Source organism: Brienomyrus brachyistius, chromosome 2, assembly GCF_023856365.1.
Source record: "Brienomyrus brachyistius isolate T26 chromosome 2, BBRACH_0.4, whole genome shotgun sequence".
NCBI lineage: Eukaryota > Metazoa > Chordata > Actinopteri > Osteoglossiformes > Mormyridae > Brienomyrus > Brienomyrus brachyistius.
The window spans coordinates 35,719,230-35,743,535 of record NC_064534.1 but is presented as its reverse complement, the minus strand read 5'-3'; the positions used below and the strand labels follow the sequence as shown (position 1 = coordinate 35,743,535).

The following is a 24,306-nucleotide window of genomic DNA, read 5'->3' as shown; positions in this document are numbered from 1 at the left end:
TTTTCTACATTCAAACATCGACGGCCTCTTCTCTCTAAAAATTCACCAGACCGCTTCTACCACCAGCAAAGAAGTTTCCATCCCTAATTCCTCTGTGATTCCCACTAACCTAAACATTAAGCTGGCATTGAAGGGTGTGAATTACCCCGGCCAATCTGTTCTTTTAAATACAGCTTTTAGCAAGTTTTGAAAGGAGAAGAGCAGAACTTGCTATGCCAATAATATCGAGTCTTCTGTGGCGAAGTGGTTTTTGCATAGAAAACAAAGCGGTCAGTTGAAGAGGAATAATATCAGTACTTTGTTTAAAACTGTGTGTAAAAAGCTGTCTCTTTATCATTAACAATAAGTTGTAAAACGTGAATGGGGAGTGACAGTCTTCAAGTTTGTGAGAAGATCGCGCCCTGGTGGAATAAAGGCACGAACAGCTTACAGCACCTAGAATTACCAGGAAGTATTTAGAGTAAAACGGTTTCTAAAAGCTGGCTTTATGAAAGAGAGAAAAAAAAAAAATATATATATATATATATAAAATAGTAAAATGGAAGGGGAGTGATAGATTTAAATTAATCGTGAAGTGGAGCGCCCCCTGTATAAAGTAAAAGTGAGAAAAGCTTACAGCACCTGGTATTCCCAGGTGGTCTCCCATCCAAGTACTAACCAGACCCTACCCTGCTTAGCTTCCGAGATCAGACGAGATCGGGCGTGTTCAGGGTGGTATGGCCGTAAGCGAGAGAAACTACCAAAAACAGCCCTTTTGCATTACACGCCTCTATACATGCCAGTTGATCCCATTGGATACTACTAATGTTCTTTTTTTTTTTTTTATCTGACTCACACTGAAGCCCCACCATCCAATCGGCAGCGCCGGACCCACACCCAACATTCACCAAACTACTCAGCCGGCAGCCTACCACAATTATTCCATTCTTTCCGCCTCCGCACACTTCCTTCTTTTTAACTCATTTTCACTACCGCACAGGTTAATCGCCGCACGTCCCCCGCCGGCAAACATTACTCCTTTGCCTACTGCATGCAGGCTTCTCTTAACGACCCTCTGTTATCAACTCCGCTAACAGCCACAAAATCTCCGCCGCACGAAGCCCACTGGTAGCTGCTGAATCACATGCTTCCCCAAAACGTCGCACTGTCAGAACACTGGGAGCTACACACACCAACAAGTCCATACTGCAGGCTGCAGCCAGAACAATTTTCTACATTCAAACATCAACGGCCTCTTCTCTCTAAAAATTCACCAGACCGCTTCTACCACCAGCAAAGAAGTTTCCATCCCTAATTCCTCTGTGATTCCCACTAACCTAAACATTAAGCTGGCATTGAAGGTTGTGAATTACCCCGGCCAATCTGTTCTTTTAAATACAGCTTTTAGCAAGTTTTGAAAGGAGAAGAGCAGAACTTGCTATGCCAATAATATCGAGTCTTCTGTGGCGAAGTGGTTTTTGCATAGAAAACAAAGCGGTCAGTTGAAGAGGAATAATATCAGTACTTTGTTTAAAACTGTGTGTAAAAAGCTGTCTCTTTATCATTAACAATAAGTTGTAAAACGTGAATGGGGAGTGACAGTCTTCAAGTTTGTGAGAAGATCGCGCCCTGGTGGAATAAAGGCACGAACAGCTTACAGCACCTAGAATTACCAGGAAGTATTTAGAGTAAAACGGATTCTAAAAGCGGCCTTTATGAATGAGAGAAAAAAAAAAAAATATATATATATAATAGTAAAATGGAAGGGGAGTGATAGATTTAAATTAATCGTGAAGTGGAGCGCCCCCCGTTTAAAGTAAAAGTGAGAAAAGCTTACAGCACCTGGTATTCCCAGGAGGTCTCCCATCTAAGTACTAACCAGACCCTACCCTGCTTAGCTTCCGAGATCAGACGAGATCGGGCGTGTTCAGGGTGGTATGGCCGTAAGCGAGAGATGCTACCAAAAACAGCCCTTTTGCATTACACGCGTCTATACATGCCAGTTAGTCCCATTGGATCCTACTCCTGGTTTTTTTTTTTTTTATCTGACTCACACTGCAGCCCCACCATCCAATCGGCAGCGCCGGACCCACACCAAACATTCACCAAACTACTCAGCCGGCAGCCTACCACAATTATTCCATTCTTTCCGCATCCGCACACTTCCTTCTTTTTAACTCCTTTTCAGTACTGCACAGGTTAATCGCCGCACGTCCCCCGCCGGCAAACATTACTCCTTTGCCTACTGCATGCAGGCTTCTCTTAACGACCCTCTGTTATCAACTCCGCTAACAGCCACAAAATCTCCGCCGCACGAAGCCCACTGGTAGCTGCTGAATCACATGCTTCCCCAAAACGTCGCGCTGTCAGAACACTGGGAGCTACACACACCAACAAGTCCATACTGCAGGCTGCAGCCAGAACAATTTTCTACATTCAAACATCGACGGCCTCTTCTCTCTAAAAATTCACCAGACCGCTTCTACCACCAGCAAAGAAGTTTCCATCCCTAATTCCTCTGTGATTCCCACTAACCTAAACATTAAGCTGGCATTGAAGGGTGTGAATTACCCCGGCCAATCTGTTCTTTTAAATACAGCTTTTAGCAAGTTTTGAAAGGAGAAGAGCAGAACTTGCTATGCCAATAATATCGAGTCTTCTGTGGCGAAGTGGTTTTTGCATAGAAAACAAAGCGGTCAGTTGAAGAGGAATAATATCAGTACTTTGTTTAAAACTGTGTGTAAAAAGCTGTCTCTTTATCATTAACAATAAGTTGTAAAACGTGAATGGGGAGTGACAGTCTTCAAGTTTGTGAGAAGATCGCGCCCTGGTGGAATAAAGGCACGAACAGCTTACAGCACCTAGAATTACCAGGAAGTATTTAGAGTAAAACGGTTTCTAAAAGCTGGCTTTATGAAAGAGAGAAAAAAAAAAAATATATATATATAAAATAGTAAAATGGAAGGGGAGTGATAGATTTAAATTAATCGTGAAGTGGAGCGCCCCCTGTATAAAGTAAAAGTGAGAAAAGCTTACAGCACCTGGTATTCCCAGGTGGTCTCCCATCCAAGTACTAACCAGACCCTACCCTGCTTAGCTTCCGAGATCAGACGAGATCGGGCGTGTTCAGGGTGGTATGGCCGTAAGCGAGAGAAACTACCAAAAACAGCCCTTTTGCATTACACGCCTCTATACATGCCAGTTGATCCCATTGGATACTACTAATGTTCTTTTTTCTTTTTTTATCTGACTCACACTGAAGCCCCACCATCCAATCGGCAGCGCCGGACCCACACCCAACATTCACCAAACTACTCAGCCGGCAGCCTACCACAATTATTCCATTCTTTCCGCCTCCGCACACTTCCTTCTTTTTAACTCATTTTCACTACCGCACAGGTTAATCGCCGCACGTCCCCCGCCGGCAAACATTACTCCTTTGCCTACTGCATGCAGGCTTCTCTTAACGACCCTCTGTTATCAACTCCGCTAACAGCCACAAAATCTCCGCCGCACGAAGCCCACTGGTAGCTGCTGAATCACATGCTTCCCCAAAACGTCGCACTGTCAGAACACTGGGAGCTACACACACCAACAAGTCCATACTGCAGGCTGCAGCCAGAACAATTTTCTACATTCAAACATCAACGGCCTCTTCTCTCTAAAAATTCACCAGACCGCTTCTACCACCAGCAAAGAAGTTTCCATCCCTAATTCCTCTGTGATTCCCACTAACCTAAACATTAAGCTGGCATTGAAGGGTGTGAATTACCCCGGCCAATCTGTTCTTTTAAATACAGCTTTTAGCAAGTTTTGAAAGGAGAAGAGCAGAACTTGCTATGCCAATAATATCGAGTCTTCTGTGGCGAAGTGGTTTTTGCATAGAAAACAAAGCGGTCAGTTGAAGAGGAATAATATCAGTACTTTGTTTAAAACTGTGTGTAAAAAGCTGTCTCTTTATCATTAACAATAAGTTGTAAAACGTGAATGGGGAGTGACAGTCTTCAAGTTTGTGAGAAGATCGCGCCCTGGTGGAATAAAGGCACGAACAGCTTACAGCACCTAGAATTACCAGGAAGTATTTAGAGTAAAACGGTTTCTAAAAGCTGGCTTTATGAAAGAGAGAAAAAAAATATATATATATATATATAAAATAGTAAAATGGAAGGGGAGTGATAGATTTAAATTAATCGTGAAGTGGAGCGCCCCCTGTATAAAGTAAAAGTGAGAAAAGCTTACAGCACCTGGTATTCCCAGGTGGTCTCCCATCCAAGTACTAACCAGACCCTACCCTGCTTAGCTTCCGAGATCAGACGAGATCGGGCGTGTTCAGGGTGGTATGGCCGTAAGCGAGAGAAACTACCAAAAACAGCCCTTTTGCATTACACGCCTCTATACATGCCAGTTGATCCCATTGGATACTACTAATGTTCATTTTTCTTTTTTTATCTGACTCACACTGAAGCCCCACCATCCAATCGGCAGCGCCGGACCCACACCCAACATTCACCAAACTACTCAGCCGGCAGCCTACCACAATTATTCCATTCTTTCCGCCTCCGCACACTTCCTTCTTTTTAACTCATTTTCACTACCGCACAGGTTAATCGCCGCACGTCCCCCGCCGGCAAACATTACTCCTTTGCCTACTGCATGCAGGCTTCTCTTAACGACCCTCTGTTATCAACTCCGCTAACAGCCACAAAATCTCCGCCGCACGAAGCCCACTGGTAGCTGCTGAATCACATGCTTCCCCAAAACGTCGCACTGTCAGAACACTGGGAGCTACACACACCAACAAGTCCATACTGCAGGCTGCAGCCAGAACAATTTTCTACATTCAAACATCAACGGCCTCTTCTCTCTAAAAATTCACCAGACCGCTTCTACCACCAGCAAAGAAGTTTCCATCCCTAATTCCTCTGTGATTCCCACTAACCTAAACATTAAGCTGGCATTGAAGGGTGTGAATTACCCCGGCCAATCTGTTCTTTTAAATACAGCTTTTAGCAAGTTTTGAAAGGAGAAGAGCAGAACTTGCTATGCCAATAATATCGAGTCTTCTGTGGCGAAGTGGTTTTTGCATAGAAAACAAAGCGGTCAGTTGAAGAGGAATAATATCAGTACTTTGTTTAAAACTGTGTGTAAAAAGCTGTCTCTTTATCATTAACAATAAGTTGTAAAACGTGAATGGGGAGTGACAGTCTTCAAGTTTGTGAGAAGATCGCGCCCTGGTGGAATAAAGGCACGAACAGCTTACAGCACCTAGAATTACCAGGAAGTATTTAGAGTAAAACGGTTTCTAAAAGCTGGCTTTATGAAAGAGAGAAAAAAAAAAAAATATATATATATATATATATATAAAATAGTAAAATGGAAGGGGAGTGATAGATTTAAATTAATCGTGAAGTGGAGCGCCCCCTGTATAAAGTAAAAGTGAGAAAAGCTTACAGCACCTGGTATTCCCAGGTGGTCTCCCATCCAAGTACTAACCAGACCCTACCCTGCTTAGCTTCCGAGATCAGACAAGATCGGGCGTGTTCAGGGTGGTATGGCCGTAAGCGAGAGAAACTACCAAAAACAGCCCTTTTGCATTACACGCCTCTATACATGCCAGTTGGTCCCATTGGATACTACTAATGTTCTTTTTTTTTTTTTTTTATCTGACTCACACTGCAGCACCACCATCCAATCGGCAGCGCCGGACCCACACCAAACATTCACCAAACTACTCAGCCGGCAGCCTACCACAATTATTCCATTCTTTCCGCATCCGCACACTTCCTTATTTTTAACTCCTTTTCACTACCGCACAGGTTAATCGCCGCACGTCCCCCGCCGGCAAACATTACTCCTTTGCCTACTGCATGCAGGCTTCTCTTAACGACCCTCTGTTATCAACTCCGCTAACAGCCACAAAATCTCCGCCGCACGAAGCCCACTGGTAGCTGCTGAATCACATGCTTCCCCAAAACGTCGCGCTGTCAGAACACTGGGAGCTACACACACCAACAAGTCCATACTGCAGGCTGCAGCCAGAACAATTTTCTACATTCAAACATCGACGGCCTCTTCTCTCTAAAAATTCACCAGACCGCTTCTACCACCAGCAAAGAAGTTTCCATCCCTAATTCCTCTGTGATTCCCACTAACCTAAACATTAAGCTGGCATTGAAGGGTGTGAATTACCCCGGCCAACCTGTTCTTTTAAATACAGCTTTTAGCAAGTTTTGAAAGGAGAAGAGCAGAACTTGCTATGCCAATAATATCGAGTCTTCTGTGGCGAAGTGGTTTTTGCATAGAAAACAAAGCGGTCAGTTGAAGAGGAATAATATCAGTACTTTGTTTAAAACTGTGTGTAAAAAGCTGTCTCTTTATCATTAACAATAAGTTGTAAAACGTGAATGGGGAGTGACAGTCTTCAAGTTTGTGAGAAGATCGCGCCCTGGTGGAATAAAGGCACGAACAGCTTACAGCACCTAGAATTACCAGGAAGTATTTAGAGTAAAACGGTTTCTAAAAGCTGCCTTTATGAATGAGAGAAAAATAAAAATATATATATATATATATATATAATAGTAAAATGGAAGGGGAGTGATAGATTTAAATTAATCATGAAGTGGAGCGCCCCCCGTTTAAAGTACAAGTGAGAAAAGCTTACAGCATCTGGTATTCCCAGGAGGTCTCCCATCCAAGTACTAACCAGACCCTACCCTGCTTAGCTTCCGAGATCAGACGAGATCGGGCGTGTTCAGGGTGGTATGGCCGTAAGCGAGAGATGTTACCAAAAACAGCCCTTTTGCATTACACGCGTCTATACATGCCAGTTAGTCCCATTGGATCCTACTCCTCTTTTTTTTTTTTTTATCTGACTCACACTGCAGCCCCACCATCCAATCGGCAGCGCCGGACCCACACCAAACATTCACCAAACTACTCAGCCGGCAGCCTACCACAATTATTCCATTCTTTCCGCATCCGCACACTTCCTTCTTTTTAACTCATTTTCACTACCGCACAGGTTAATCGCCGCACGTCCCCCGCCGGCAAACATTACTCCTTTGCCTACTGCATGCAGGCTTCTCTTAACGACCCTCTGTTATCAACTCCGCTAACAGCCACAAAATCTCCGCCGCACGAAGCCCACTGGTAGCTGCTGAATCACATGCTTCCCCAAAACGTCGCGCTGTCAGAACACTGGGAGCTACACACACCAACAAGTCCATACTGCAGGCTGCAGCCAGAACAATTTTCTACATTCAAACATCGACGGCCTCTTCTCTCTAAAAATTCACCAGACCACTTCTACCACCAGCAAAGAAGTTTCCATCCCTAATTCCTCTGTGATTCCCACTAACCTAAACATTAAGCTGGCATTGAAGGGTGTGAATTACCCCGGCCAATCTGTTCTTTTAAATACAGCTTTTAGCAAGTTTTGAAAGGAGAAGAGCAGAACTTGCTATGCCAATAATATCGAGTCTTCTATGGCGAAGTGGTTTTTGCATAGAAAACAAAGCGGTCAGTTGAAGAGGAATAATATCAGTACTTTGTTTAAAACTGTGTGTAAAAAGCTGTCTCTTTATCATTAACAATAAGTTGTAAAACGTGAATGGGGAGTGACAGTCTTCAAGTTTGTGAGAAGATCGCGCCCTGGTGGAATAAAGGCACGAACAGCTTACAGCACCTAGAATTACCAGGAAGTATTTAGAGTAAAACGGTTTCTAAAAGCTGGCTTTATGAAAGAGAGAAAAAAAAAAAATATATATATATAAAATAGTAAAATGGAAGGGGAGTGATAGATTTAAATTAATCGTGAAGTGGAGCGCCCCCTGTATAAAGTAAAAGTGAGAAAAGCTTACAGCACCTGGTATTCCCAGGTGATCTCCCATCCAAGTACTAACCAGACCCTACCCTGCTTAGCTTCCGAGATCAGACGAGATCGGGCGTGTTCAGGGTGGTATGGCCGTAAGCGAGAGAAACTACCAAAAACAGCCCTTTTGCATTACACGCCTCTATACATGCCAGTTGGTCCCATTGGATACTACTAATGTTCTTTTTTTTTTTTTATCTGACTCACACTGCAGCACCACCATCCAATCGGCAGCGCCGGACCCACACCAAACATTCACCAAAGTACTCAGCCGGCAACCTACCACAATTATTCCATTCTTTCCGCATCCGCACACTTCCTTCTTTTTAACTCATTTTCACTACCGCACAGGTTAATCGCCGCACGTCCCCCGCCGGCAAACATTACTCCTTTGCCTACTGCATGCAGGCTTCTCTTAACGACCCTCTGTTATCAACTCCGCTAACAGCCACAAAATCTCCGCCGCACGAAGCCCACTGGTAGCTGCTGAATCACATGCTTCCCCAAAACGTCGCGCTGTCAGAACACTGGGAGCTACACACACCAACAAGTCCATACTGCAGGCTGCAGCCAGAACAATTTTCTACATTCAAACATCGACGGCCTCTTCTCTCTAAAAATTCACCAGACCACTTCTACCACCAGCAAAGAAGTTTCCATCCCTAATTCCTCTGTGATTCCCACTAACCTAAACATTAAGCTGGCATTGAAGGGTGTGAATTACCCCGGCCAATCTGTTCTTTTAAATACAGCTTTTAGCAAGTTTTGAAAGGAGAAGAGCAGAACTTGCTATGCCAATAATATCGAGTCTTCTGTGGCGAAGTGGTTTTTGCATAGAAAACAAAGCGGTCAGTTGAAGAGGAATAATATCAGTACTTTGTTTAAAACTGTGTGTAAAAAGCTGTCTCTTTATCATTAACAATAAGTTGTAAAACGTGAATGGGGAGTGACAGTCTTCAAGTTTGTGAGAAGATCGCGCCCTGGTGGAATAAAGGCACGAACAGCTTACAGCACCTAGAATTACCAGGAAGTATTTAGAGTAAAACGGTTTCTAAAAGCTGGCTTTATGAAAGAGAGAAAAAAAATATATATATATATAAAATAGTAAAATGGAAGGGGAGTGGTAGATTTAAATTAATCGTGAAGTGGAGCGCCCCCCGTTTAAAGTAAAAGTGAGAAAAGCTTACAGCACCTGGTATTCCCAGGAGGTCTCCCATCCAAGTACTAACCAGACCCTACCCTGCTTAGCTTCCGAGATCAGACGAGATCGGGCGTGTTCAGGGTGGTATGGCCGTAAGCGAGAGAAACTACCAAAAACAGCCCTTTTGCATTACACGCCTCTATACATGCCAGTTGGTCCCATTGGATACTACTAATGTTCTTTTTTTTTTTTTTATCTGACTCACACTGCAGCACCACCATCCAATCGGCAGCGCCGGACCCACACCAAACATTCACCAAACTACTCAGCCGGCAGCCTACCACAATTATTCCATTCTTTCCGCATCCGCACACTTCCTTATTTTTAACTCCTTTTCACTACCGCACAGGTTAATCGCCGCACGTCCCCCGCCGGCAAACATTACTCCTTTGCCTACTGCATGCAGGCTTCTCTTAACGACCCTCTGTTATCAACTCCGCTAACAGCCACAAAATCTCCGCCGCACGAAGCCCACTGGTAGCTGCTGAATCACATGTTTCCCTAAAACGTCGCGCTGTCAGAACACTGGGAGCTACACACACCAACAAGTCCATACTGCAGGCTGCAGCCACAACAATTTTCTACATTCAAACATCGACGGCCTCTTCTCTCTAAAAATTCACCAGACCGCTTCTACCACCAGCAAACAAGTTTCCATCCCTAATTCCTCTGTGATTCCCACTAACCTAAACATTAAGCTGGCATTGAAGGGTGTGAATTACCCCGGCCAATCTGTTCTTTTAAATACAGCTTTTAGCAAGTTTTGAAAGGAGAAGAGCAGAACTTGCTATGCCAATAATATCGAGTCTTCTGTGGCGAAGTGGTTTTTGCATAGAAAACAAAGCGGTCAGTTGAAGAGGAATAATATCAGTACTTTGTTTAAAACTGTGTGTAAAAAGCTGTCTCTTTATCATTAACAATAAGTTGTAAAACGTGAATGGGGAGTGACAGTCTTCAAGTTTGTGAGAAGATCGCGCCCTGGTGGAATAAAGGCACGAACAGCTTACAGCACCTAGAATTACCAGGAAGTATTTAGAGTAAAACGGTTTCTAAAAGCTGCCTTTATGAATGAGAGAAAAAAAATAAAAATATATATATATAATAGTAAAATGGAAGGGGAGTGATAGATTTAAATTAATCGTGAAGTGGAGCGCCCCCCGTTTAAAGTAAAAGTGAGAAAAGCTTACAGCACCTGGTATTCCCAGGTGGTCTCCCATCCAAGTACTAACCAGACCCTACCCTGCTTAGCTTCCGAGATCAGACGAGATCGGGCGTGTTCAGGGTGGTATGGCCGTAAGCGAGAGATGCTACCAAAAACAGCCCTTTTGCATTACACGCGTCTATACATGCCAGTTAGTCCCATTGGATCCTACTCCTGGTTTTTTTTTTTTTATCTGACTCACACTGCAGCCCCACCATCCAATCGGCAGCGCCGGACCCACACCAAACATTCACCAAACTACTCAGCCGGCAGCCTACCACAATTATTCCATTCTTTCCGCATCCGCACACTTCCTTCTTTTTAACTCCTTTTCAGTACTGCACAGGTTAATCGCCGCACGTCCCCCGCCGGCAAACATTACTCCTTTGCCTACTGCATGCAGGCTTCTCTTAACGACCCTCTGTTATCAACTCCGCTAACAGCCACAAAATCTCCGCCGCACGAAGCCCACTGGTAGCTGCTGAATCACATGCTTCCCCAAAACGTCGCGCTGTCAGAACACTGGGAGCTACACACACCAACAAGTCCATACTGCAGGCTGCAGCCAGAACAATTTTCTACATTCAAACATCGACGGCCTCTTCTCTCTAAAAATTCACCAGACCGCTTCTACCACCAGCAAAGAAGTTTCCATCCCTAATTCCTCTGTGATTCCCACTAACCTAAACATTAAGCTGGCATTGAAGGGTGTGAATTACCCCGGCCAATCTGTTCTTTTAAATACAGCTTTTAGCAAGTTTTGAAAGGAGAAGAGCAGAACTTGCTATGCCAATAATATCGAGTCTTCTGTGGCGAAGTGGTTTTTGCATAGAAAACTATGGAAGCCCGTTTCCGCCACAAAAAGAAAAAAAATAAGTCATAATAACGAGAAACTTTCTCATTATTACGACTTAGTATCTCATAATAACAAGAAACTTTCTAATTTTTTCGACTTAGTTTCTCGTTATTATGAGATACTTTCTCATTAGTACGACTTAGTATCCCATAATAACGAGAAACTTTCTCATTTTTACGACTTAGTTTCTCGTTATTATGAGATACTAAGTCGTACTAATGAGAAAGTATCTCATAATAACGAGAAACTAAGTCATAATAATGAGAAAGTATCTCATAATAACGAGATACTTTCTCATTATTACGACTTAGTATCTCATAATAACGAGAAACTAAGTCGTACTAATGAGAAAGTATCTCATAATAACGAGAAACTAAGTCGTAAAAATGAGAAAGTTTCTCGTTATTATGAGATACTAAGTCGTACTAATGAGAAAGTATCTCATAATAACGAGAAACTTTCTCATTTTTACGACTTAGTATCTCATAATAACGAGAAACTAAGTCGTACTAATGAGAAAGTATCTCATAATAACGAGAAACTAAGTCGTAAAAATGAGAAAGTTTCTCGTTATTATGAGATACTAAGTCGTACTAATGAGAAAGTATCTCATAATAACGAGAAACTTTCTCATTTTTACGACTTAGTTTCTCGTTATTATGAGATACTTTCTCATTATTATGACAGTTTCTCAGGAGAACCTTATGAATGTGTACAACAAGTTGAGGTGACTGTGGCTAGAGTTAGCGGAGTTATGTTTGCTAAGCATGTTCAGCAGTACTTTAAACGGGGCTTCACAAATAAAGAAATACTAACGTTGCTGAAAGAGTTACATGGAGTTCAAATTAGCAATCGAACCCTCGAGCGAATTCTGTACAGACGTCAGCTTTGGAGAAGAAAGAACAAAACTGACGAGGCTGATGTGGCAGCATTCATTCAACAACAGCTACAAACATCGGGTCAGTCGCACGGCTATAGATGGATGCATCAGAAATGTTGGTTACATGGGATTATTACTGACAGAGAGACAGTTCGCATGATATTGCGATTACTAGACGGTCAGGGAGTGGATCTAAGGGCAAATAATCGACTGCGTCGGAGAGTGTACAATAGCCGTGGTCCCAATTACGTATGGCACATCGATGGATATGATAAGTTAAAACCGTACGGCATTGCCATAAGTGGATGTATCGACGGGTTTTCCCGGAAAATAATTTGGCTCGAATCTTACAAAACAAACAATGATCCACGCGTTATTGCGGGATATTATATAACAGCTGTTTCTGAATACGAAGGATGCCCTACAAGAGTCAGGCTGGACCATGGAACGGAGAACAGTTATATCGCAGATATGCAAAGATTTTTTCAGTCCAATGAAAATTTTGCGGCACAGTGTGTCTCTTTCGGCCCAAGTACTACTAACCAACGAATTGAAAGATGGTGGCTCACTCTCCGAAGCCAGTGCGCACAATTTTGGATGAACATCTTTGACAGTCTCAAAGAAGATGGACATTTTATGGACACGTTTCTGGACAAATCGCTGATCCAGTTTTGTTTCCAAAACATGATTCAGGTAGGCATAACATAGAACACCAATCACACACAATGGCAATGTAAATTATGGCTATAAAATTATTGCACATATTCCAGTTTGTAGTGCATGCAAAGCAAAACAATACGTGTACATTTGCTGTCATAATAATGTCAGGTTGTGCTGTATTTTCAAATGCATTATCGTAGCATTTTACATAACAGCCGATCTTAACTGTAGTCTTCTCTTGGGCCACTTTGCTATAACTTTTTAATCATTCTGAAATATATTCTTATGACCATGTGCAATAAGTTATTTCATACCCTGATTATGATATCACGCGCGAACGTCATTTATACAAGTCACAGTCGGCGTATGGAGCAACTAACATTAAAAACGTCTCACTGTCGGCAGCTTTCTCCCATCGTTCACTTAATAGAGCTGAGGCGGTTCGTTCAAGACCGATATTTCAGCGGTGTATTGCAACACCACGAAATAAACGCCAGAGCAAATTTTATTTTCCAATTCCATGACTTTTCCATGTTTTTCATGACTGTTCTTAACCTGTACATTTATACATTACAGTTCACGTATGCATTACCATTACAGTACTTGTTTTTATACGTAACCAGATTGCACCACCTTGAGGTGTAAATAGCCTATTATTTCTTCTGTCTTCAGGAGGAACTGGATGAAATTGCGTCTGCATGGAACAATCACAGAATAAGACCAGTTCACAACTCGAGGTCCCCTAACGGACGTCCCTTACTGATGTATACAGTACCTCATTTATATGGAGCTACAGATTTCTTGCAGAATGTGAACCCTGAGCTGGCTGACTTGTGTCTTGAAGACTGTTTGTTTAAAGATTATCCTTGTGATGAAGATGTATTTCATGTTTGTGTTGAACTAATGTCAGAGTATAATCTGTCTGTGTCAGATGATGTCTATGAAATGGTGGACATGTACATTAGACTTAGAGAGCTAATTATTAGTGAACTAAATGTCGAGTGATGTACTGATGCTAAAAATGTCAATTGAAATTATCACATGGAATATATGCATTTATATTCATACTGATTTCAATGAGAATTTGTAAAAGTACAAAACAGACTCATTCTAAATTTAAATTCACATTGTATTATTTATTAGTCCAAACACTGTTTATTAGTCCATTTTTTGTCTTAAATTACTTTGTTTTAATGTATTCCTGTGCAATATCCAATACATTAACAGAAATAAACTGTATAGAGTGAAAATAAAGTGCACAGCACCAAAACATATAAGTTTCTTATAACGATAATTATATATATAAAAAAATCTCAGAATAAAATGTCTAAAACATCTGAACATTCAAATTAAACTTCTTGAATTCAAAAGACACCTAAGCATAAAATGTCTAAAACATCTGAACACTTGCATTAATCTAAATTAACACTAGCATTTACCCTTTTCTTTTGGATTTTTCAACTTTTCCTCCTTTTTGTTGGGTGTTGACACTTTAAACAAATAAGTCTAATTCAAACAAAAGATAAAGGTTCAGGGCTACAAAGTCACTCAGTGTAGGTAAAATGTTTCAATACAAAATGTGCACAATTGTGTGTCCATGGTGTAACTGATATAATCAAACTTTACATGGAACAAAGTTAACAAACACTACATTGTGCATTTTAAGACATGCATGGTACACATTTGCGTAAGTCACAGTGGACTTTCAGTACCACAAACTTTTTAAACAATGTCCATTACCCATACATTTGATTCCAGAACTTTGTTGATCTCTGATCTGAAGTCTGGATAACTGTCATAGTGGAGTGACAATTCCAACACACAGCCACAAGTATGCGCTATAGGTCTCCGCTGAAAGCCTTTTATTTGCGTAAAGATAATGCTAATGATTTTACCAAGAAATAAATCAGATCCTGTGCAAAATCTGAGAAACAGCGACAGTCGTTGCGGGTCAGACTCCCTCACATATGTAGTTACATACCTCTGAATGTCCTTCTCCTGGGTGTTCAGTGCCTCTGGGAAGGAAAGGGACTTCACAACTTTTCTGCTTGTCGGAAGCAGATACTCGTAAGTTGTTAAAATCTGCTCAATTTCTAGCCCAGCAGTTGAAAGTGTGGTTGCCCACTGATCAATGACATATGCAGGTTCTTGGAGCAGCTTTTTGTGTGCTAGCTCTTGAAGGATATCTCCAAAATTGTTGGCTGTTGGCCTTTTCCTACACAGGTAATTATCCAAAATCTCAAGTAATTCATCCTTGTCAACACTGTCAAAGTCTGATCGCCAAGATTCGAAAACTGCTCGGTCTCCTTCTGGAACAAACTTGAGGAAATTTTCAATTAAATCACTCTTGATATACCCAGAGGCTGCTTGTTCCAAAATCACTGGAGCTAGTCTGACAGGAAGATACTTTTCCTTCCGCCATCCAAAAGCTATTATACGGCCAACACTTTCCCACTGTGCTTGGCCAAAATCGTGACGAAGAAAAGGCACTTTCAAAGAACTACCCATGGTGCACTGGTCGTAAAAGTCATGCCAGAATTCAGAAAGACAGTCCCTTACTACTCCTCCATCATCATGCCCCATCTCAAAATTTCCATCTGGCAGTACAAGCTGGATTTTCACATTTTTGCTTAGAATACTTTCATCAGAAAAATGTGAAATAAGTTCAAGAAGTACATTTCCACGGTGAACAACTAGAATTCTTGGTGTTTTCTGACTTTCAGGAGACATAGGCAGTGTGTCATCCATGCTTTGCTCAGTAATGCCTCTATGATTATCTGTGACGAATGTAACTACGTTACTGTCTTCCAAAAGATCCAAAGTAAATGGTTCAGTGCTCACTACCTCTGTGGAGTGAAGAAAAGATATGCTTTGGGTGCTGGAAGTGTCTCTCTCATTCCCAATGTAGATAACATCTGGTACATCTGCATTTTGGGATGTATGAGATGACTGTTCTATAATAGGGGTGGAACTCTCAAAATCCTGAAAACTTAAATTTTCTTCAGAAAATTCTACATTTGCATTCCCCTGATTTTGTGTACTATTTTTTGTTTCTGTTGCCAAGTAGAACCTAAGAAGTGGCAATTTAGTGTCTTCGTACAATTTCCCCACTGTTGCACTTTCATCCACTGACATTTCCTGATAGTCTTTCAAGTCAAACTCAAATTCTGTGGTGTTCCCTTTCACATTCTTTCCATTTGGAAAAAAGAGACATGTCGCTTCTTTTATCAAATCTGCTTTGCTTGAATCCTTTGAGACATCAATTTTCCGTGTGCCCCCACCCTTTCTTGTTCTCACCTGTTTTAAAACCTTTTCTTCATCATCATAATGCATCCACCCCAATTCTATCTTCCTTACACTTTTCTCCGCATTTTTTGTGACCAATTTTTGAGTTGAGCCTTTTCCATATTCCTCAGTTCTTTGTTTTTTGGATAATTTGGATTTTAGGCGATCAAAAAGCTTTGATTTGCGAGTTTGGGGACAATCTTCCTGCCGCCTACAAAATCCAAGCACGGCCAGACGATCTCCATAAGATGGCAAGTATGTCTTCAGTTGCTCATCTGTCATCAGTAGAATGACACTGACATCAATCTAAAGAAAACAAATAGTGCAATACAATCATCTATTTAAATATGCACAGTATTACAGACATTTTGTTCTTTCCCATTATTGATATTGCAAGTCTGTTTAAACATACATAAATGAAAGCCAATTTTAATGCAACAAAGTATTTAAGTACTGTCACAGATTTAGAAACCAAGTACAGTGTGTGTGTATGCCTACGACTACCACTCATTTTGACGCTAAATATTACTGTAATTTAGGTTTAGTTAAATCTTACCTTTTCCTGTTCCAATTTTTCAATTGTTTCTTCTGGAACATTTCTTTGTCTTAAAAACTGTATCAAGTCACCCATTTCTGTGGACATATGCATGTTACAATTTCTTAGGATCATTGCCTGGTGGTGCAGTAAAATCACACCGATAACATAGCACAGAGGTGTTTAGAACAGATCAAATAACAGATTAAATTTCAAAAGCATACATTCGAAGAACCTCTTGTTAAAATCCCCTAATTTAACCAATAAAAAACAATGCGTGAAAATGAAATTTTAAGAAGTTTTTACATATTCGAACTCCCACCAAATATGAAACATTACGCTTGGTAAATAGATCACACATTGCTTGACATACAAGTAGCCAGACATGCAAACCTAATACACTAATCTAACTAGCTTTGTCTAACCGCAGTAAATAACATTTGCAGTTAACTCTATGCTGTATTCACTTGTGGTCTTAAATCACGAAGAACTGTATTCAGCACAATTTGTAAGTTTAAATTATTTTATTTATAATTCTAAAATCTGATCACGTGGACTGGCACTTATGCTAGATCTAGTTTATTAAGAATGCACAATAATAAATTGCAGTGAATTTTCCAAAAAACGCCATAGCATTAAAAACAACTGTAGTATGTGTTCTCGCAGACACTTTAGGTTGCTCTTTGGTCACAACGACTTTGGGAAACTCTCTCCCTATTAGCTATATCACGTTAAGCAGCCTACCCGAAAATCTAAACTGAGAACCATAAACTTGCCACCATGAAATTACGAATAACACAACTGCACTTACCTTAGATAATGATGCGCAAAATACCATGCCCGCCATAAACGTAGTCGAAGATTTGGAGCTTCCTCCGGAAACGGAAAAAGCCTCAAGTCATTTAAATCGAAGTCATGAAAAAAAAAAATTCTCGTTGTAAAAAAAAAAAAAATATCGTTAGAAAAAAAAAATTCTCGTTGCAAAAAAAAAAACGTTTCTCAAAATAACGAGAAACGTTCTCATTATTACGACTTAGTATCTCATAATAACGAGAAACTAAGTCATAATGAGAAAGTATCTCATAATAACGAGATACTAAGTCGTAATAATGAGAAAGTTTCTCGTTATTATGAGATACTAAGTCGTACAAATGAGAAAGTTTCTCGTTATTATGAGATATTAAGTCGTACAAATGAGAAAGTTTCTCGTTATTATGAGATACTAAATTGTAATAATGAGAAAGTTTCTCGTTATTATGACTTATTTTTTTTCTTTTTGTGGCGGAAACGGGCTTCCATAGAAAACAAAGCGGTCAGTTGAAGAGGAATAATATCAGTACTTTGTTTAAAACTGTGTGTAAAAAGCTGTCTCTTTATCATTAACAATAAGTTGTAAAACGTGAATGGGGAGTGACAGTCTTCAAGTTTGTGAGAAGATCGTGCCCTGGTGGAATAAAGGCACGAACAGCTTACAGCACCTAGAATTACCAGGAAGTATTTAGAGTAAAACGGTGTGTAAAAGCTGCCTTTATGAATGAGATAAAAATATATATATATATATATATATATATATATAAAATAGTAAAATGGAAGGGGAGTGATAGATTTAAATTAATCGTGAAGTGGAGCACCCCCTGTATAAAGTAAAAGTGAGAAAAGCTTACAGTACCTGGTATTCCCAGGAGGTCTCCCATCCAAGTACTAACCAGACCCTACCCTGCTTGGCTTCCGAGATCGGATGAGATCGGGCATGTTCAGGGTGGTATGGCCATAAGCGAGAGACGCGACCAAAAACAGCCCTTTTGCATTACACGCGTCTATACATGCCAGTTAGTCCCATTGGATCCTACTCCTGGTTTTTTTTTTTTTTATCTGACTCACACTGCAGCCCCACCATCCAATCGGTAGCGCCGGACCCACACCCAACATTCACCAAACTACTCAGCCGGCAGCCTACCACAATTATTCCATTCTTTCCGCATCCGCACACTTCCTTCTTTTTAACTCATTTTCACTACCGCACAGGTTAATCGCCGCACGTCCCCCGCCGGCAAACATTACTCCTTTGCCTACTGCATGCAGGCTTCTCTTAACGACCCTCTGTTATCAACTCCGCTAACAGCCACAAAATCTCCGCCGCACGAAGCCCACTGGTAGCTGCTGAATCACATGCTTCCCCAAAACGTCGCGCTGTCAGAACACTGGGAGCTACACACACCAACAAGTCCATACTGCAGGCTGCAGCCAGAACAATTTTCTACATTCAAACATCGACGGCCTCTTCTCTCTAAAAATTCACCAGACCGCTTCTACCACCAGCAAAGAAGTTTCCATCCCTAATTCCTCTGTGATTCCCACTAACCTAAACATTAAGCTGGCATTGAAGGGTGTGAATTACCCCGGCCAATCTGTTCTTTTAAATACAGCTTTTAGCAAGTTTTGAAAGGAGAAGAGCAGAACTTGCTATGCCAATAATATCGAGTCTTCTGTGGCGAAGTGGTTTTTGCATAGAAAACAAAGCGGTCAGTTGAAGAGGAATAATATCAGTACTTTGTTTAAAACTGTGTGTAAAAAGCTGTCTCTTTATCATTAACAATAAGTTGTAAAACGTGAATGGGGAGTGACAGTCTTCAAGTTTGTGAGAAGATCGCGCCCTGGTGGAATAAAGGCACGAACAGCTTACAGCACCTAGAATTACCAGGAAGTATTTAGAGTAAAACGGTTTCTAAAAGCTGCCTTTATGAATGAGAGAAAAAAAAAATATATATATATATATATATATATATATATAAAATAGTAAAATGGAAGGGGAGTGATAGATTTAAATTAATCGTGAAGTGGAGCGCCCCCTGTATAAAGTAAAAGTGAGAAAAGCTTACAGCACCTGGTATTCCCAGGTGGTCTCCCATCCAAGTACTAACCAGACCCTACCCTGCTTAGCTTCCGAGATCAGACGAGATCGGGCGTGTTCAGGGTGGTATGGCCGTAAGCGAGAGAAACTACCAAAAACAGCCCTTTTGCATTACACGCCTCTATACATACTAGTTGGTCCCATTGGATACTACTAATGTTCTTTTTTTTTTTTTTTATCTGACTCACACTGAAGCCCCACCATCCAATCGGCAGCGCCGGACCCACACCCAACATTCACCAAACTACTCAGCCGGCAGCCTACCACAATTATTCCATTCTTTCCGCATCCGCACACTTCCTTCTTTTTAACTCATTTTCACTACCGCACAGGTTAATCGCCGCACGTCCCCCGCCGGCAAACATTACTCCTTTGCCTACTGCATGCAGGCTTCTCTTAACGACCCTCTGTTATCAACTCCGCTAACAGCCACAAAATCTCCGCCGCACGAAGCCCACTGGTAGCTGCTGAATCACATGCTTCCCCAAAACGTCGCGCTGTCAGAACACTGGGAGCTACACACACCAACAAGTCCATACTGCAGGCTGCAGCCAGAACAATTTTCTACATTCAAACATCGACGGCCTCTTCTCTCTAAAAATTCACCAGACCACTTCTACCACCAGCAAAGAAGTTTCCATCCCTAATTCCTCTGTGATTCCCACTAACCTAAACATTAAGCTGGCATTGAAGGGTGTGAATTACCCCGGCCAATCTGTTCTTTTAAATACAGCTTTTAGCAAGTTTTGAAAGGAGAAGAGCAGAACTTGCTATGCCAATAATATCGAGTCTTCTGTGGCGAAGTGGTTTTTGCATAGAAAAGAAAGCGGTCAGTTGAAGAGGAATAATATCAGTACTTTGTTTAAAACTGTGTGTAAAAAGCTGTCTCTTTATCATTAACAATAAGTTGTAAAACGTGAATGGGGAGTGACAGTCTTCAAGTTTGTGAGAAGATCGCGCCCTGGTGGAATAAAGGCACGAACAGCTTACAGCACCTAGAATTACCAGGAAGTATTTAGAGTAAAACGGTTTCTAAAAGCTGGCTTTATGAAAGAGAGAAAAAAAATATATATATATATATATAAAATAGTAAAATGGAAGGGGAGTGATAGATTTAAATTAATCGTGAAGTGGAGCGCCCCCTGTATAAAGTAAAAGTGAGAAAAGCTTACAGCACCTGGTATTCCCAGGTGGTCTCCCATCCAAGTACTAACCAGACCCTACCCTGCTTAGCTTCCGAGATCAGACGAGATCGGGCGTGTTCAGGGTGGTATGGCCATAAGCGAGAGATGCTACCAAAAACAGCCCTTTTGCATTACACGCGTCTATACATGCCAGTTAGTCCCATTGGATCCTACTCCTGGTTTATTTATTTTTTTATCTGACTCACACTGCAGCACCACCATCCAATCGGCAGCGCCGGAACTACACCAAACATTCACCAAACTACTCAGCCGGCAGCCTACCACAATTATTCCATTCTTTCCGCATCCGCACACTTCCTTATTTTTAACTCCTTTTCACTACCGCACAGGTTAATCGCCGCACGTCCCCCGCCGGCAAACATTACTCCTTTGCCTACTGCATGCAGGCTTCTCTTAACGACCCTCTGTTATCAACTCCGCTAACAGCCACAAAATCTCCGCCGCACGAAGCCCACTGGTAGCTGCTGAATCACATGCTTCCCCAAAACATCGCGCTGTCAGAACACTGGGAGCTACACACACCAACAAGTCCATACTGCAGGCTGCAGCCAGAACAATTTTCTACATTCAAACATCGACGGCCTCTTCTCTCTAAAAATTCACCAGACCGCTTCTACCACCAGCAAAGAAGTTTCCATCCCTAATTCCTCTGTGATTCCCACTAACCTAAACATTAAGCTGGCATTGAAGGGTGTGAATTACCCCGGCCAACCTGTTCTTTTAAATACAGCTTTTAGCAAGTTATGAAAGGAGAAGAGCAGAACTTGCTATGCCAATAATATCGAGTCTTCTGTGGCGAAGTGGTTTTTGCATAGAAAACAAAGCGGTCAGTTGAAGAGGAATAATATCAGTACTTTGTTTAAAACTGTGTGTAAAAAGCTGTCTCTTTATCATTAACAATAAGTTGTAAAACGTGAATGGGGAGTGACAGTCTTCAAGTTTGTGAGAAGATCGCGCCCTGGTGGAATAAAGGCACGAACAGCTTACAGCACCTAGAATTACCAGGAAGTATTTAGAGTAAAACGGTTTCTAAAAGCTGCCTTTATGAATGAGAGAAAAAATATATATATATATATATATATATAATAGTAAAATGGAAGGGGAGTGATAGATTTAAATTAATCGTGAAGTGGAGCGCCCCCCGTTTAAAGTAAAAGTGAGAAAAGCTTACAGCACCTGGTATTCCCAGGAGGTCTCCCATCCAAGTACTAACCAGACCCTACCCTGCTTAGCTTCCGAGATCAGACGAGATCAGGCGTGTTCAGGGTGGTATGGCCGTAAGCGAGAGATGCTACCAAAAACAGCCCTTTTGCATTACACGCGTCTATACATGCCAGTTAGTCCCATTGGATCCTACTCCTGTTTTTTTTTTTTTTTATCTGACTCACACTGCAGCCCCACCATCCAATCGGCAGCGCCGGACCCACACCAAACATTCACCAAACTACTCAGCCGGCAGCCTACCACAATTATTCCATTCTTTCCGCATCCGCACACTTCCTTCTTTTTAACTCATTTTCACTACCGCACAGGTTAATCGCCGCACGTCCCCCGCCAGCAAACATTACTCCTTTGCCTACTGCATGCAGGCTTCTATTAACGACCCTCTGTTATCAACTCCGCTAACAGCCACAAAATCTCCGCCGCACGAAGCCCACTGGTAGCTGCTGAATCACATGCTTCCCCAAAACATCGCGCTGTCAGAACACTGGGAGCTACACACACCAACAAGTCCATACTGCAGGCTGCAGCCAGAACAATTTTCTACATTCAAACATCGACGGCCTCTTCTCTCTAAAAATTCACCAGACCGCTTCTACCACCAGCAAAGAAGTTTCCATCCCTAATTCCTCTGTGATTCCCACTAACCTAAACATTAAGCTGGCATTGAAGGGTGTGAATTACCCCGGCCAATCTGTTCTTTTAAATACAGCTTTTAGCAAGTTTTGAAAGGAGAAGAGCAGAACTTGCTATGCCAATAATATCGAGTCTTCTGTGGCGAAGTGGTTTTTGCATAGAAAACAAAGCGGTCAGTTGAAGAGGAATAATATCAGTACTTTGTTTAAAACTGTGTGTAAAAAAGCTGTCTCTTTATCATTAACAATAAGTTGTAAAACGTGAATGGGGAGTGACAGTCTTCAAGTTTGTGAGAAGATCGCGCCCTGGTGGAATAAAGGCACGAACAGCTTACAGCACCTAGAATTACCAGGAAGTATTTAGAGTAAAACGGTTTCTAAAAGCTGCCTTTATGAATGAGAGAAAAAAAAAAATATATATATATATATATAAAATAGTAAAATGGAAGGGGAGTGATAGATTTAAATTAATCGTGAAGTGGAGCGCCCCCTGTATAAAGTAAAAGTGAGAAAAGCTTACAGCACCTGGTATTCCCAGGTGGTTTCCCATCCAAGTACTAACCAGACCCTACCCTGCTTAGCTTCCGAGATCAGACGAGATCGGGCGTGTTCAGGGTGGTATGGCCCTAAGCGAGAGAAACTACCAAAAACAGCCCTTTTGCATTACACGCCTCTATACATGCGAGTTGGTCCCATTGGATACTACTAATGTTCTTTTTTTTTTTTTAATCTGACTCACACTGCAGCCCCACCATCCAATCGGCAGCGCCGGACCCACACCCAACATTCACCAAACTACTCAGCCGGCAGCCTACCACAATTATTCCATTCTTTCCGCATCCGCACACTTCCTTCTTTTTAACTCATTTTCACTACCGCACAGGTTAATCGCCGCACGTCCCCCGCCGGCAAACATTACTCCTTTGCCTACTGCATGCAGGCTTCTATTAACGACCCTCTGTTATCAACTCCGCTAACAGCCACAAAATCTCCGCCGCACGAAGCCCACTGGTAGCTGCTGAATCAGATGCTTCCCTAAAACATCGCGCTGTCAGAACACTGGGAGCTACACACACCAACAAGTCCATACTGCAGGCTGCAGCCAGAACAATTTTCTACATTCAAACATCGACGGCCTCTTCTCTCTAAAAATTCACCAGACCGCTTCTACCACCAGCAAAGAAGTTTCCATCCCTAATTCCTCTGTGATTCCCACTAACCTAAACATTAAGCTGGCATTGAAGGGTGTGAATTACCCCGGCCAACCTGTTCTTTTAAATACAGCTTTTAGCAAGTTTTGAAAGGAGAAGAGCAGAACTTGCTATGCCAATAATATCGAGTCTTCTGTGGCGAAGTGGTTTTTGCATAGAAAACAAAGCGGTCAGTTGAAGAGGAATAATATCAGTATTTTGTTTAAAACTGTGTGTAAAAAGCTGTCTCTTTATCATTAACAATAAGTTGTAAAACGTGAATGGGGAGTGACAGTCTTCAAGTTTGTGAGAAGATCGTGCCCTGGTGGAATAAAGGCACGAACAGCTTACAGCACCTAGAATTACCAGGAAGTATTTAGAGTAAAACGGTGTGTAAAAGCTGCCTTTATGAATGAGATAAATATATATATATATATATATATATATATATATATATATATATAAAATAGTAAAATGGAAGGGGAGTGGTAGATTTAAATTAATCGTGAAGTGGAGCGCCCCCCGTTTAAAGTAAGAAAAGCTTACAGCACCTGGTATTCCCAGGAGGTCTCCCATCCAAGTACTAACCAGACCCTACCCTGCTTAGCTTCCGAGATCAGACGAGATCGGGCGTGTTCAGGGTGGTATGGCCGTAAGCGAGAGATGCTACCAAAAAC

At 41.7% G+C, this 24,306-nt stretch overlaps 15 non-coding genes across 15 annotated transcripts; all 15 read right to left on the bottom strand.

Moving 5' to 3' along the window:
- Positions 1-609: 609 nt before the first annotated feature.
- On the bottom strand, positions 610-728 carry LOC125735461 (5S ribosomal RNA). The gene has a single exon (XR_007394757.1). It is a non-coding gene; the product is annotated as a 5S ribosomal RNA (ribosomal RNA).
- A 1,081-nt stretch (positions 729-1,809) lies between these two features.
- LOC125731685 (5S ribosomal RNA) lies at positions 1,810-1,928 on the bottom strand. The gene has a single exon (XR_007391642.1). It is a non-coding gene; the product is annotated as a 5S ribosomal RNA (ribosomal RNA).
- Positions 1,929-3,008: 1,080 nt separating this feature from the next.
- Positions 3,009-3,127, bottom strand: LOC125735450 (5S ribosomal RNA). The gene has a single exon (XR_007394746.1). It is a non-coding gene; the product is annotated as a 5S ribosomal RNA (ribosomal RNA).
- Positions 3,128-4,211: 1,084 nt separating this feature from the next.
- LOC125735439 (5S ribosomal RNA) lies at positions 4,212-4,330 on the bottom strand. The gene has a single exon (XR_007394735.1). It is a non-coding gene; the product is annotated as a 5S ribosomal RNA (ribosomal RNA).
- Positions 4,331-5,423: 1,093 nt separating this feature from the next.
- LOC125733727 (5S ribosomal RNA) lies at positions 5,424-5,542 on the bottom strand. The gene has a single exon (XR_007393064.1). It is a non-coding gene; the product is annotated as a 5S ribosomal RNA (ribosomal RNA).
- Positions 5,543-6,633: 1,091 nt separating this feature from the next.
- Positions 6,634-6,752, bottom strand: LOC125733314 (5S ribosomal RNA). The gene has a single exon (XR_007392662.1). It is a non-coding gene; the product is annotated as a 5S ribosomal RNA (ribosomal RNA).
- A 1,079-nt stretch (positions 6,753-7,831) lies between these two features.
- Positions 7,832-7,950, bottom strand: LOC125733417 (5S ribosomal RNA). The gene has a single exon (XR_007392763.1). It is a non-coding gene; the product is annotated as a 5S ribosomal RNA (ribosomal RNA).
- Positions 7,951-9,029: 1,079 nt separating this feature from the next.
- LOC125734346 (5S ribosomal RNA) lies at positions 9,030-9,148 on the bottom strand. The gene has a single exon (XR_007393662.1). It is a non-coding gene; the product is annotated as a 5S ribosomal RNA (ribosomal RNA).
- Positions 9,149-10,230: 1,082 nt separating this feature from the next.
- Positions 10,231-10,349, bottom strand: LOC125735427 (5S ribosomal RNA). Its single transcript, XR_007394723.1, has one exon. It is a non-coding gene; the product is annotated as a 5S ribosomal RNA (ribosomal RNA).
- Positions 10,350-18,124: 7,775 nt separating this feature from the next.
- Positions 18,125-18,243, bottom strand: LOC125734823 (5S ribosomal RNA). The gene has a single exon (XR_007394126.1). It is a non-coding gene; the product is annotated as a 5S ribosomal RNA (ribosomal RNA).
- A 1,096-nt stretch (positions 18,244-19,339) lies between these two features.
- Positions 19,340-19,458, bottom strand: LOC125735416 (5S ribosomal RNA). The gene has a single exon (XR_007394712.1). It is a non-coding gene; the product is annotated as a 5S ribosomal RNA (ribosomal RNA).
- A 1,085-nt stretch (positions 19,459-20,543) lies between these two features.
- On the bottom strand, positions 20,544-20,662 carry LOC125732455 (5S ribosomal RNA). The gene has a single exon (XR_007391835.1). It is a non-coding gene; the product is annotated as a 5S ribosomal RNA (ribosomal RNA).
- Positions 20,663-21,747: 1,085 nt separating this feature from the next.
- LOC125732928 (5S ribosomal RNA) lies at positions 21,748-21,866 on the bottom strand. Its single transcript, XR_007392291.1, has one exon. It is a non-coding gene; the product is annotated as a 5S ribosomal RNA (ribosomal RNA).
- A 1,086-nt stretch (positions 21,867-22,952) lies between these two features.
- Positions 22,953-23,071, bottom strand: LOC125734267 (5S ribosomal RNA). Its single transcript, XR_007393586.1, has one exon. It is a non-coding gene; the product is annotated as a 5S ribosomal RNA (ribosomal RNA).
- A 1,097-nt stretch (positions 23,072-24,168) lies between these two features.
- Positions 24,169-24,287, bottom strand: LOC125734335 (5S ribosomal RNA). Its single transcript, XR_007393651.1, has one exon. It is a non-coding gene; the product is annotated as a 5S ribosomal RNA (ribosomal RNA).
- Between the last annotated feature and the right edge of the window lie 19 nt (positions 24,288-24,306).